At 40.2% G+C, this 14,944-nt stretch overlaps 1 protein-coding gene and 1 non-coding gene across 4 annotated transcripts in view; one reads left to right on the forward strand and one right to left on the reverse strand.

Moving 5' to 3' along the window:
* Positions 1-14,944, reverse strand: part of BBS9 (Bardet-Biedl syndrome 9) — a 474,928-nt gene that overhangs the window by 38,274 nt on the left and 421,710 nt on the right. The window lies entirely within an intron of this gene.
* On the forward strand, positions 11,429-11,535 carry LOC112586722. The gene has a single exon (XR_003111208.3). It is a non-coding gene; the product is annotated as a U6 spliceosomal RNA (small nuclear RNA).

Here is a 14,944-nt window from a genome sequence, read left to right on the forward strand (position 1 = left end):
CAGGAGTCATGGCAGATAACCGGCAGTTTACTGTGAAGGGAATCAGGACTTCAACTCAGGAGGGACATCATCACATCATATGCGTCTGCATGGGTTGAACAAGATATGTAAATTCAACTAGCAGCATATTGGGCTGAGATTTTTCAGGACCTAGATAACGGTTGGTCAGGTGAGCATTCAACTGCCAGGCTGGTTAATCGCCTATGTCCAAGACACAGTATTATTTTTATTGGGTAAGCTGCCATCTAAAGTATCAGTCAGGCAAGCCTGTTGGTTCATCCTTCCTCTATGCCCAACAGCTAAATGATGATGTCATAACACTATGGGCAATTCTTGGCATTTACTTCTTAAAGAAAAAAAACCAAAAAACTAAAAACGCATAGTTGGCTAACTCCATTCTTAAAGAGCAGCTTATATCACTTGTACTCTCCTGACACCAGAAATTCAAAAAGAAAATGTCAAGAGTTACGGAGTTCTATTTTATCATCATCAAATATCCTGCGGCTTTAGAGCAATTATCATTGCGCTTTACCCATCAGCTACGCAATGTTTATTCTTGGTTTTCTATGGACACAAACATGTTTAGGAAATCGACTACAAAGATAAGTGTGGCCACTGGGGACAATTCTCGTGCTAATGATCATTTTCACCAAAAGCAGGGAGCAGGGTTATGAATCATCTGTGACCACTTATGCTTAAGCTGCATACATTAAAATTTAATGGTTTCGACACAAGAAGCCAGTCATAAGTCTGCACATCAAGGCACTAATGTGTCGGGCCTAATTGTACTTAGATGAAGTAAGTCAGGAATGCATGGCAGCCAACCATATTTTGCTGTAAAATGAAAATTATGAATCTCTAATCACAAGTGAGGATTCCTTTTATAATTCATTATTCATGGTTTAATTCACTTTAAATTATTCATTTTCTCAAATGTTATTGCTATGGCCTTTTAAACTTTTCTACTCCTCCACTTTCAAGTGATAAATGCCTGAGAACTGAGTGGTCTCAAGCCTATGAATATAATAAAGTACTGCTTCGACATGCCGCTGGCTCTGCTCAAAACCACTCCAGATTGTGAACGCACACTGACTATTCAAGTTTAGGACTGCCACCTTTCATCTGGTCTAAGAGACAACAGGTTCATAAAAAATGTCCTATTTCAAGAATTGTCATTTCTAGTAAACCCTAAGCTTTGAAACAAGGCCTCCTCTATGATCTGCCCCTACTCAGTTTACCAACCCCGTCCACTGTCATCCTCCCCAGTCACCTTGGCCTTCTTTCCTACTTGCTTTGCATTTCCTATTCCCTCTCTCTGGGACATTGACTGCTTCCCCCACTCTCACTCCCAACCCCACCAAGGGCATCTTCATACAGATGGCTCCTTCCCATCTCACTGCAGATAACCTCTCTTTAGGAAGGGCTCCCCAATCCCTCCTCCCCCTGCTGGTTACTCTTTACCACACTACTTGCCTTCATATTATTCGTTATAGTTTGTAATTATCTTTTTATGTGTTTGTGTATTGCCTTCTTTCCCCACTGGGATGGATGGTTTATTAGGGCAGAGCCTTCATCTATTTTGCTCACCTCTGTACACCTAGACTTCTGTATGATAATAAGCACATAATAAGTACTCAATAATGGTTTATATAATAAACACAATTTTAATTCCAAGAGATGATGATTAAAGTATATTTTAACCTGAAACCACCTCTTCAGTTAAAGAGGTACAATTTATCCCCAATTCTCTTCACATCCTTCTATGAGCTGACCATGAGGCATCAAAGGCTCTGCCCACGCAATCAGCAGAGTCACAGGAAGTAGAACTTGGGACAGTTTCTGGTGAAGCATTGTATCACAGACTCACAGAGAAGGATACTGAGATCCTAACAGTTAGAGGTAAAGAAAAAGAAACTGAGGTTCAGAGAGGTTGAGAGAAAAACCATCTGTCTGTATTTCAGAATCCTGTATTCCATGGAGAATTCCAAGCATCCGAGTCAACAGGAAGATCTTCAAAAAGAAAAAAGCCTGGAAGCAACTTGGAGCACTATCAACGTGGATCAACCTCTTAGAAATGCTACAAAACCATGTGTAGCTTAGTTTCAGACTGAAACCTTCTCCTGGATAGAGAAAGAAGACAGACACTCTTTGCCCAGGATCACCCCTCATCAGCTGTCATGGCCCACCACCACTGCTCTCCTTGTTAAGAGTCTCCTCTGGAAAAAAAAACAACCATTAACCAGATCATTTTATGCACAAGAGTTAAATACAAAAGGAAAGGAACTAAATAGGTCAGGTTAATAAACAGTAAGTCTGTGAGTTACTGAAATATATTTTCACAATAAAAATCAAAGTCTGACTGGCACCTTTGTGCATTTTATGCTTTCTCAAATTAAGTGATGTTTCTGGCTAGCACACAATGTGTTACTACAATAAGGAAACCTTAGATTCAGATATTAAATATGAATTCATGATGATGGCCTTTTAAGTAATTCAAAAACCTATTCAAATGGAAACTGAGTGTATAATTATTAATACTAGACATTCTTGGCAAAGACAAGTAGAAAAAGTAAAAGATCTTCAGATAAGCAGTCCACTTAAGAATCTTAGGATTTTTGAGAGATGACTTTACAAGCATTGAAGACAAGGTTATCAAGGTTTTTTCTTAGTAATAATAAGTTTTTTCATGACACTTTTTTGAAATATTTTTACTGGCATTTGTAGGAGACCTGAAGCCAGTAAGAAGAAAGGTAACCGGTCTTGTTATGAAATCCATGCCTAAAATGATAAAGGCTCAGAAAAGGGGATTAAGTAAATATTTGCTAAATAACTGATGAGCCAAATAAATAGAGAAATATTAAAGATTAACTTTCAACTCCCAGTCCCACATATAACCCTTTAGATTAGGCTGATTTTCTTTCAGACGGTCTTGTACTTCTCATGGCTTGCCCTTCTCATTACTTATTAAAACAAGATTTTGAAATGTCTACTGAAGTCATTCAAAAATTGCTCTTTTGGACCTTAGGTGGCTAATGTAGCACTATAATTTACAGAGGATACATTATGTTAGACCTTACACCGATTCTGTGATGTTCCCAGATGCCCACCAAGAACCCCAGCAAACTGACACCTCTAAAGTCATTTTCCTGGCATCCTGAGACAAGCTTAGTGCCAGGTCTTCACATATGAACAGCTCATATGTCATCCCATTATGCCACCTAGCCTCAGACAGCACACCTTCAAAACAGATTTATTTAGGCTATAAACCTACCGGACAGTGCCTCTGTCTTCAAATATATTACACTGAAACAGCTGGGAAAATAAAATCCCAACTTTCCAATGCTGAAATCACTGAGGCCGATTTGAAGTATGAAGGGGCTATCAAATTCTATAACAGATGCAAATTTAGATGATGTTTTGTAATGTATTAAAGAAATAATGCACAAAAAGCAAAATATAAGACTGGCAAAACTCAAGGGTTCACCATCTTTGTGTTTTAGTCACAGTTCAGTAATACTACTCAACACAGTAAGCAGTAGAGATTTCACAAATTTAATTCAAAAATAGTTCCAGATAGGGAACATATTCCACTAAACATCAGAGTATATAATTCACTTAATGTCAGTAAACTCACTCATTCCTGCTGCCCTGGAAGACATTCTTTATCTAATGAACCTTTGAGATTATTAAATAACCCATAAGAAATTAGTCTATATCTCAAGAAAATCCCCTAGTGACATTGGGAATAAAAATACACAATACTACATAACGTTATAGCCTGCCGAGTGTTATCAGCTTGTATAAACAAAAATAGTAATCATGTATTTTGTGTCCGCATTGAGTTTATGCTCTAAGTAAGAATGATATACAGCACATAGAGAACCAGAGAGTATAACAAAAAGTGCCAATGTGAAGTACTGACAGTAAGTACAGGGTTGAAACATATGAAATTGCAAACATTATTTTATCTATAGGAATTAGAATAATTAACTAAGGATAGAATATTCAGGGAAGGCTTCCTACAGGAAAAGTGGACATGAGATAAGCACTCAAATTAACTTGGATATAACTGAACTCATGACCTGTTTCAATCAAGCTTCATCCTCTTCCAAAGATGCCTTCTCAATGAATGGAGTACCAGCCAACTGGAACAAGCAATACAGGACCCCTCCCCAATATTTCTCTTTTCCAATTAACCCTTCAGTTCAGTTCAGTTCAGTAGATCAGTCGTGTCTGACTCCTTGCAACCCAATGGACTGCAGCATGCCAGGCCTCCCTGTCCATCACCAACTCCCAGAGTTTACCCAAACTCATGTCCATTGAGTTGATGATGCCATCCAACCATTTTATTCTCTGTTGTCCCTTCTTCTCCTGCTCTCAATCTTTCCCAGTGTCAGGATCTTTTCAAGTGAGTCAGCTCTTCGCATCAGGTGGCTAAAGTATTGGAGTGTCAGCTTCAGCATCAGTCCTTCCAAGACCCAGGACTGATCTCCTTTAGGATGGACTGGTTGGATCTCCTTGCAGTCCAAGGGATTCTCAAGAGTCTTCTCCAACACCACAGCTCAAAAGCATCAATTCTTCGGTGCTCAGCTTTCTTTATAGTCCAACTCTCATATCCATACATGACCACTGGAAAAACCATAGCCTTGACTAGACAGACCTTTGTTGGCAAAGTAATGTCTCTGCTTTTCAATATGCTATCTAGGTTGGTCATAACTTTCCTTCCAAGGAGTAAATGTCTTTTAATTTCATGGCTGCAATCACCATCTGCAGTGATTGTGGAACCCCCAAAAATAAAGTCTGGCACCGTTTCCACTGTTTCGCCATCTATTTGCCATGAAGTGATGGGACCAGATGCCGTGATCTTAGTTTTCTGAATGTTGAGCTTTAAGCCAACTTTTTTACTCTCCTCTTTCACTTTCACTCAACTTTCACTCAACTGGAATTCCATTACCTCCACTAGTTTTATTCGTATTGATGCCTCCTAAGGCCGACTTGACTTCACATTCCAGGATGTCTGGCTCAAGGTAGTGATCACACCATCGTGATTATCTGAGTCATGAAGACTTATGTCCTATCAGTTAACAAATCTGCTCATTTTCTCTTCTGAAGAAGTTCTAATGGCTATCTCTTCTCATGATTTCACTGCTACTTTCAAGTCTGAGCCTCTATAATCTCTTGCCTCATAGTATTTATCTCACTTTGTAACTGGATATCTGTATGACTGGACTTTTCCAGCCTTTTCCAAAGGCTCTTTAATTCTTCTTCACTTTGTGCCATAAGAGTGGTGTCATCTGCATATCTAGGGTTACTGGTATTTCTCCCAGAAATCTTGATTCCAGCTTGTGCTTCATCTAGTCCAGCGTTGCTCATGATGTACTCTGCATATAAGTTAAATAAGTAGGGTGATAATATACAGCCTTGACATACTCCTTTCCCCATTTGGAACTAGTCTGTTGTTCCATGTCCAGTTCTAACTGTTGCTTCCTGATCTGCATACAGGTTTCTCAAGAAGCAGGTCAGGTGGTTTGGTATTCCCATCTCTTGAAGAATTTTCCACCGTTTATCATAATCCATACAGTCAGAGGCTTTGGCATAGTTAATAAAGCAGAAGTAGATGTTTTTCTGGAACTCCCTTGCTTTTTTGATGATCCAGTGGATGTTGGCAATTTGATCTCTGTTTCCTCTGCCTTTTCTAAATCTAGCTTGAACATCTGAAAGTTCACAGTTCATGTATTGCTGAAGCCTGGCTTGGAGAATTTTGAGCATTACTTTCTTTACTAGAGTGTGAGCTAAGTGCGATTGTGTGGTAGTTTGAGCACTCTTTGGCATTGCCTTTCTTTGGGATTGGAATGAAAACTGACCTTTTCCAGTCCTGTGGTCACTGCTGAGTTTTCCAAATTTGCTGGCATGTTGAGTGCAGCACTTTCACAGCATCATCTTTTAGGATTTGAAATAACTCAACTAGAATTCCATCACCTCCACTAGCTTTGTTTGTATTGATCCTTCTAAGGCCCACTTGACTTCACATTCCAGGATGTCTGGCTCTAGGTCAGTGATCACACCATCGTGATTATCTGGGTCATGAAGACTTATGTCCAATCAATGAACAAATCTGCTCTTTTTCTCTTCTGAAGTTCTCATGGCTATCTCTTCATGATTTCACTGCTACTTTCCAACTCTGAGCCTCTATAATCTCTTGCTTCATAGTATTTATCTCACTTTGTAACTGGATATCTGTATGACTGGGTTTCCTTGATGGCTAGATGGTAAAGAATCTTCCTGCAACACAGGAGACCTGGATTCAGTCCCTGGGTTGGGTAGATCCCCTAGAGAAGGAAATGGCAACCCACTCCAGTATTCTTGCCTGGAGAATTCCAGGGACAGAGGAGCCTGGTGGGCTACAGCCCATGGGGTCTCAAAGAGTTGGACATGACTGAGTGACTAACACTCACTTTCACATCTGAATGATTATTTCATTAATTTACAAAATAGACTACATGATATACAAAATGTATTAGAACCTCAGGTAGAAATCTGTCAGCTCCCACCTCTGCCCTCATCTTGCTCCCTCTTAGCAGCATGTAACAATGCTGACTTTGGAAATTCTCCCTTCTTGGCTTCCATGTGGCTCCTTTCTCACAGTTTTCCTTTTACTCATTCCTTGGCTACTTCTCTTCAATTTCCCATGTTGGTTCCTGCCCTTCTTCCTGACCTCTAGATGCTGGAAGGCCTCAAGGTTTAGATGAGGCCTCCCTTCTCTTTTCTCTCTCCATATGAGTGAGCCAGTCCAGCTTCAAAGACTGTGATATAGAGGCTGCCATCTCCCGACAGTCTCCCTTGAGCACCAGACCACTCAGTATTTACAGCTGGGTGCCCACTAGGCTTCACAAATGGAGTAGGTCCAAAACTGAGTCTTTTACTCTGTCCTTCCTATCATCCACGTCCACACACACACACTGTTCTTCCTCCAGATTCCCTCATTTCACCAACAATACTACTTTCTACCTTGTTAGTAAAGCAGACATTCCAGAAGTCATCTCTGCTTCCTTGTCTGATCCCGTACATGCAATCCATCACCATGTTCTACATATTCCAGACTCTGAAATAGGCCATCGTGACAATCCCCATCATCATCACCTCTCGCCTATATGTCTACAATAGTCTCTCTAGCTCTCCCTCTGTTTTCATTCCAGCTGTTTTCCAAATCATTCTGGACATAGTAGCCATAGTAATTCTTGAAAACATAGATCAGATCACATAATTTCCCTGCTTAAAACCATTTGATGGCTTCCCACTACTCACAGTGTGTGTATGTGTGTGTGTGCACATGCGTGCACGCTCAGTAGCATTTGAGTCTTTGGGACCCTATGGACTATAGCCCACCAGGTTCCTCTGTCCACAGAATTTTTCAAGCAAGAATACTGGAATGGGTTGCCATTTCCTTCTCCAATGGATCTTTCTGATGCAGGGATCAAACCTGCGTCTCTTGCATCTCCTGCACTGGCAGGTGGATTCTTTAACAACAGTGCCACTTGGGCAGCCCACTACTCATAAGGTAACATATAAATTCCTGACCATGGAATGTAAGGAATATTACATGATGTGGCTCTCCCTTCCTCATTAAGATCAAGCCATCAACTATATTTTGAATACACCAAGACCCTTCTAGCCTCCAGCCCTTTAAATTCTTTTTTTTATCAGTTTTATTAGGTATAATTAACAAAGATGTAAGAGATTTAAAGTTTACATGTGATTATTTGATATATGATATGGTGGGAGAGTATTCCCCTTGATGATTTAATTAACACATTCATTAGCTCAGATACTTACATATGTGCCTGTCTGTGTATGAATATGAACTACTCTCAGCAAATCCAGGCTTTTGAATCCTAGTCTTTGAGCTTGGAATGCTACTCCCCTAGATTCTCATTTCTCATCTTCCACATCACAGAAGACTCCTCCAATCACCCTGTATAAAGTAGCCCCCACCTGCGCATCTCTTTCAACTCCCTATTTGTTATACTGTACATAATTCAACCTGCAGTTCTCCTATTTAGCCTTACAAACTGTTTATTATCTAACTCCTATGCCAGAAGTAAGCTCCCATGAAGGTGGAAATCTCTCTTCTTGATCAGCATATTCCAATGCCCAGTACACTGCCTAGAATGAGACAGTTTTTTTTTTTAAATTTTTGTTAAAAAACAAAAAAAAAGTCCTATCTTCATGAAGAAAACTCCCTTCCCCCCTTGAAAAATTTTACACATGCTCCTGCTAATATTGTTCCCTACACCAAAGATGAATTGTTTACAGATACTGCTATTAGCTTTATCCCAAATTTATATATAATTGACCACATTATTGGAGAAGGCAATGGCAACCCACTCCAGTACTCCTGCCTGGCAAATCCCATGAATGGAGGAGCCTAGTAGGCTGCAGTCCATGGGGGCGCTAGGAGTCGGACACGACTGAGCGACTTCACTTTCACTTTTCACTTTCATGCGCTGGAGATGGAAATGGCAACCCACTCCAGTGTTCTTGTCTGGAGAATCCCAGGGACGGGGGAGCCTGGCGGGCTGCTGTCTACGGGGTCGCACAGAGTCAGACACGACTGAAGCGACTTAGCAGCAGCAGCAGCAGCAGACCACAGTATAATTGGTATAATTTGTAAGTCTGGAGGGGAAGAAAAAGAATAGAGTCAATGTAATATAGCAGAGGAAAACTGGGCAAAGTTTAGAAATGAGAAAGTAACACCAGAAAAGTGAAGGTGGACTGTTTACCATGGTGCCTGTAGTAACTAGAACAGTGCCTGAAACATACTACACACTCAACAAAAATTTCACTTTGGGGTCTCAATCTGGCTTTGTCCATCATATGTTTTTAAAATGGAAATGGTGGATGAATTTTATCATTTATAAATTTATAAAGTGTAAAAATTATCAGTGATGTTCCATGAGATAACATGTCAAGTTTTAAAAATTTAGCAGCCTTGTATTTTATCTAATTTTGAAAGGAAACATTTTTTATCTCTTAAAAAAATAAAAACAGGTAACAATATTAGGTAACTTGTCTGTCTATATATGACTAAATGTCCCATTGACAAAGTATGCTGTATCAAACTTTATTTTTTCATTAGTTCAGTTCAGTTCAGTTTGGTCACTCAGTCATGTCCGACTCTTTGTGACCCCATGGGCTGCAGCACACCAGGCTTCCCTGTCCATCACCAATTCCCAGAGCTGACTCAAACTCATGTCCATTGAGTCCGTGATGCCATCCAACCATCTCATCCTCTGTCCTCCCCTTCTCCTCCCACCTTCAATCTTTCCCAGCATTAGGGTCTTTACCAATGAGTCAGTTCTTTCCATCAGATGGCCAAAGTATTGGAGTTTCAGCTTCAGCATCAGTCCTTCCAATGAATATTTAGGACTAATTTCTTTTAGGACGGACTGGTTGGATCTCCTTGCAGTCCAAGGGATTCTCAAGAGTCTTTCTCCAACACCACAGTTCAAAAGTGTCAATTCTTAGGCGCTCAGCTTTCTTTATAGTCCAACTCTCATATCCATACATAACTACGGGAAAAACCATAGCATTGACTAGATGGACCTTTGTTGGTAAAGTAATGTCTCTGCTTTTAATATGCTGTCTAGCTTGGTCATAACTTTTCTTCCAAGGAGCAAGTGTCTTTTAATTTCATGGCTGCAATCACCATCTGCAGTGATTTTGGAGCCCCCCAAAATAAAGTCTGACACTGTTTCCACTGTTTCCCCATCTATTTCCCATGAAGTGATGGGACCAGATGCCATGACCTTAGTTTTCAGAATGTTGAGCTTTAAGCCAACTTTTTCACTCTCTTCTTTCACTTTCATCAGGAGGCTCTTTAGTTCTTCTTCACTTTCTGCCATAAGGGTGGTGTCATCTGCATATCTGAGGTGATTGATATTTCTCCCAGCAATCTTGATTCCATCTTGTACTTCATCCAGCCCAGTGTTTTTCATGATGTACTCTGCATATAAGTTAAGTAAGCAGGGTGACAATATACAGCCTTGATGTACTCCTTTCCCTATTTGGAACCAGTCTGTTGTTCCATGTCCAGTTCTAACAGTAGCTTCCTGACCTGCATACAGATTTCTCAAGAGGCAGGTCAGGTGGTCTAGTATTCCCATCTCTTGAAGAATTTTCCACAGTTTATTGTGATCCACACAGTCAAAGCCTTTGGCGTAGTCAATAAAACAGAAGTAGATGTTTTTCTGGAATGCTCTTGCTTTTTTGATGACCCAACGGATGTTGGCAATTTGATCTCTGGTTCCTGTGCCTTTTCTAAATCCAGCTTGAACATCTGGAAGTTCATGGTTCATGTAATGATGAAGCCTGACTTGGAGAATTTTGAGCATTACTTTGCTAGCATGTGGGATGAGTTCAATTGTGCAATAGTTTGGGCATTCTTGGCATTGCCTTTCTTTGGTATTGGAATGAAAACTGACCTTTTCCAGTCCTGTGGTCACTGCTGAGTTTTCCAAATTTGCTCGCATACTGAATGAAACCCACCTAACTTCACACGTGAACCCTTGGTATCTGCCATTCCATTGGCTTATAACTAGTAAGCTGGAGCCCTGCATGCCTTGCCATACTACTCACTGCTGCTGCTGCTACGTCACTTCAGTCGTGTCCGACTCTGTGCAACTCCATAGGCAGCAGCCCACCAGGCTCCGCCGTCCCTGGGATTCTCCAGGCAAGAACACTGGAGTGGGTTGCCATTTCCTTCTCCAATGCATGAAAGTGAAAAGTGAAAGGGAAGTCGCTCAGTCCTGTCCGACTCTTTGCGACCCCATGGACTGCAGCCCACCAGGCTCCTCTGTCCATGGGATTTTCCAGATAAGAGCACTGGAGTGGGGTGCCATCGCCTTCTCTGCTACTACTCACTAGTACAATGTATGTATTTACTTCTTGTTTTATGGGGTTTAAACTTGATTCTTGTTTTATGGGCTTTAAAGCCATAAATATATTAGAACAAAAGCCAAAAATATCTTAACCCATATGCAAATGCTTATACTAAATAAAAATCTTCCTATCAGTATTAGCATAATTCACAGCTTCTGAAGCTAGAGATCGATATCATATTTTTCAGGAACATTTTACACATGACATGGAGTATTACTCAGAAAGCAGATTTGAGAGAAATACAAAAATTCTAACTAACCAAAATATATTTATTTTTTTAATTTTATTTTATTTTTAAACCTGAAACACTGTATTAGTTTTGCCAAACATCAAATAAAAAATAAAAATTTTTAATAAAAAATTTTTTAAATAAAAATAAAAATTTTTTAATAAAATAGATAAAGTTTTTAGTAAAAAATTTAAATAAATTTTTAAAATAAAAATCAAAAATTTTAAAAACAAAAAGCTACCTTTTAAAAAGCATAGAGTTGTGCTCGCTTTGGCAGCACATATACTAAAATTGGAACAATACAGAGAAGATTAGCATGACCCCTGCGCAAGGATGACACGCAAATTCGTGAAGCGTTCCATATTTTTTTCACAGCAGGATCCTCTATGACCCACCTCCCAGAATATTGGAAATAAAAGCAAAAATAAACAAATGGGACCTAATTAAATTAAAAGCTTCTGCACAACAAAGGGAACTATAAGCAAGGTGAAAAGACAGCCTTCAGAATGGGAGAAAATAATAGCAAATGAAGCAACTGACAAACAACTAATCTCAAAAATATACAAGCAACTCCTGCAGCTCAATTCCAGAAAAATAAAGACCCAATCAAAAAATGGGCCAAAGACCTAAACAGATATTTCTCCAAAGAAGACATACGGATGGCTAACAAACACATGAAAAGATGCTCAACATCACTCATCATCAGAGAAATGCAAATTAAAACCACAATAAGGTACCATCTCACGCCAGTCAGAATGGCTGCTTTCCAAAAGTCTACAAGCAATAAATGCTGGAGAGGGTGTGGAGAAAAGGGAACCTGTTGGGGGCCGGCGTGAGGCACTCCGCCCATGGCAAAGGTCATGAGGAAGGAGGCTCGACATACGCAAAGGCGGGATCGAGCCTCAGGAGTCCCCCTGGAAATCCTCGAGCATCTACCCCCATAACCAGAGCCTGCCTACTTTACTGCTTTGTGCTCTCACCTACACCTCTGACTTACGGGGGGCTGTCCCCCACCACCTCTTTCGGAGAAGGAGTTAACTTAGAGCTCCAGTTAATAATAATTCCTGGGTGTGATAGGAATGTTTCAACCTACAAACTCCTCTGAAGGTTCTCTAGCCTGCCTGACAGGCTTGTCCAGCCACATGTGATTGCTCACAGCCTCCCAACCGTGAGAGGCACGAGATGCTTTAAACCTTCTAAAAACAGGTTCTTTAGAGAAGTTAGAAAACCATTAGTATAAGTATAGTGGGCTGATTAGAAATTGTATTGGTGAAGGGTTTTTCATTTGTTGAGCCAATGTTTGTTGCTAAGTCTCCATATCCCCTGCCCTTACACACATTAATGAATATACAGAAGAAATAAGTATTAACCTTTGATATAAATCACGTTAGACCTTAGGCTAAGTAAATTCTTTCCTTAACTAAAACCCACTACACCCTCACCCTATAGGAATGTAACTTTATTTGGGTGGCGTCTGTTTTAAGAATAATCACCCCTGGAGAAATAAGTGTCCTGGTTGACTGACCGCTGTCACAAGGAGAGGGTCATAAATTGTCAGCAGGCCCCCTGGCCAGAAGATGATGTAACACCCCTAAGACCTCTGTATACATTTGTATGAAGCACCTGACTTTGATAAAAGTCAGGACTGCTGATCCCGTGTGACTTTTGCATAACATCTCAGTGTGTAAAAGTAGACCATGGAAAATAAAGAATTGGGATCAGTTCCTCGAAAGACTGGTCTCCCCATGTCTCTCTCTCTCTCACTCTGGTTGAGTCTCCATCTGGAGCGCGGAACCCACCAAGCTTACTAATTTTGCCTGGGCTTCTAAGATCCGACCGGGGAGGCCTCAGTGTCTCCTCTCCTTCGGGAGAACGGAAGGACGCCTGCGGCCTAAGTAAGTGGTGCAAGCTTCTTGTCTTGAAGTTTTATTGGTCCCCCGCGTAAACCAAGCTACTCAGCCTCTTTTCTCCACTGAATTTTCCTACTGAGCTATCCTCATTTTATTACTCTTTATATCCTTAATTAACGTTTAATTAAGCAGTTGTTCCCTGACCCTCGCCTACGCCGTCTCTCCTTCGAATACCCTGGATCAGCTGGGGCTGGACCCCGGCAGGAACCCTCTTACACTGTTGGTGGGAATGCAAACTAGTACAGCCACTATGGAGAACAGTGTGGAGATTCCTTAAAAAACTGGAAATGGAACTGCCATACGACCCAGAAATCCCACTGCTGGGCATACACACTGAGGAAACCAGAATTGAAAGAGACACGTGTACCCCAATGTTCATCGCAGCACTATTTATAATAGCCAGGACATGGAAGCAACCTAGATGTCCATCAGCAGATGAATGGATATGAAAGCTGTGGTACATATACACAATGGAGTATTATTCAGCCATTAAAAGAATACATTTGAATCAGTTCTAATGAGGTGGATGAAACTGGAGCCTATTATACAGAGTGAAGTAAGCCAGAAGGAAAAACACCAATACAGTGTACTAACACATATATATGGAATTTAGAAAGATGGTAACAATAACCCTGTATGAGAGACAGCAAAAGAGACACAGATGTATAGAACAGTATTTTGGACTCTGTGGGAGAGGGAGAGGGTGGGATGATTTGGGAGAATGGCATTGAAACATGTATAATATCATATGTGAAACGAATCGCCAGTCCAGGTTTGATGCATGATACAGGATGCTCGGGGCTGGTGCACTGGGATGACCCAGAGGGATGGTATGGGGAGGGAGGTGGGAGGGGGGTTCAGGATGGGGAACACATGTACACCCGTGGTGGATTCATGTTGATGTACGGCAAAACCAATACAATATTGTAAAGTAATTAGTCTCCAATTAAAATAAATAAATTTATATTAAAATAATAATAATAAAAAGCATAAAGTTGAGACATATTGTACAGAGAAATACTTTCAGAATCAGGTGATATACTCTAAGAGCCACTAGATATGAGAATAGTTTTTCATTTTCATTTTTAATTGTTTAGGAAATATCACACTACACATAAATCAGAAGGGTCTAATTATTCCAATAATTTATTTGAATAAACAAACGCACTAAAAATGCTTTTCTTTCAAAGTTTAATGTGAAAAGTGTGTTTTAAAGGCTGGGAACACAGAACCTGACTTCATTCAACAGTTCTAACTGCAAGAACATGATAGTTCCTTGCAAGGGCTGCATAGTGTCAGAAGCAGAATGTCATTCCCAGTTTAGGCCAAGTATTTTGGCCAGAAATATAAATGGGAATGGGCCACCTTGCTGGATCTGCCCCATCTGTGGGGCAGATCTGTGGGTTTTCTCATTATTTTAAATGAAAATAATGTGATATAAAATAAGTTTCAGTGACTGCCTCACATAAGTAACTGACGAGTTGATTCTAAGCACTTGAAATATTTTATCCAGGTACCCTAAAATCTAAAGGAGAATTAAAAACAATACATACAATTTTAATAATCCTGAATTTCTACTGAAAGCAGAGAAGTTATTGTTGAAGAGCAAATTCCTCAGACAGAGAACAGGTCCTGGGAGTAACAGTTGAAGGAAAGAAAATAGGATAAGTGTTTACTCCAATTTGGAGGTGAACCAGTAAAACCTTACTATTGAAGACAGACTCACTGAGGTAGCAGAAGTTCAGGTAGGGGTAAAAGTTGAGAGGAAGAAAACTAGAAAAGATTTTTTACAAGTTGAATCAGTAGAAATCCCTTCAAACCATCAGCTGCTGGAATAAATACAAATTTTTTATCCTCACATTTGAAT

Source organism: Bubalus bubalis, chromosome 8 (assembly GCF_019923935.1).
Source record: "Bubalus bubalis isolate 160015118507 breed Murrah chromosome 8, NDDB_SH_1, whole genome shotgun sequence".
NCBI lineage: Eukaryota > Metazoa > Chordata > Mammalia > Artiodactyla > Bovidae > Bubalus > Bubalus bubalis.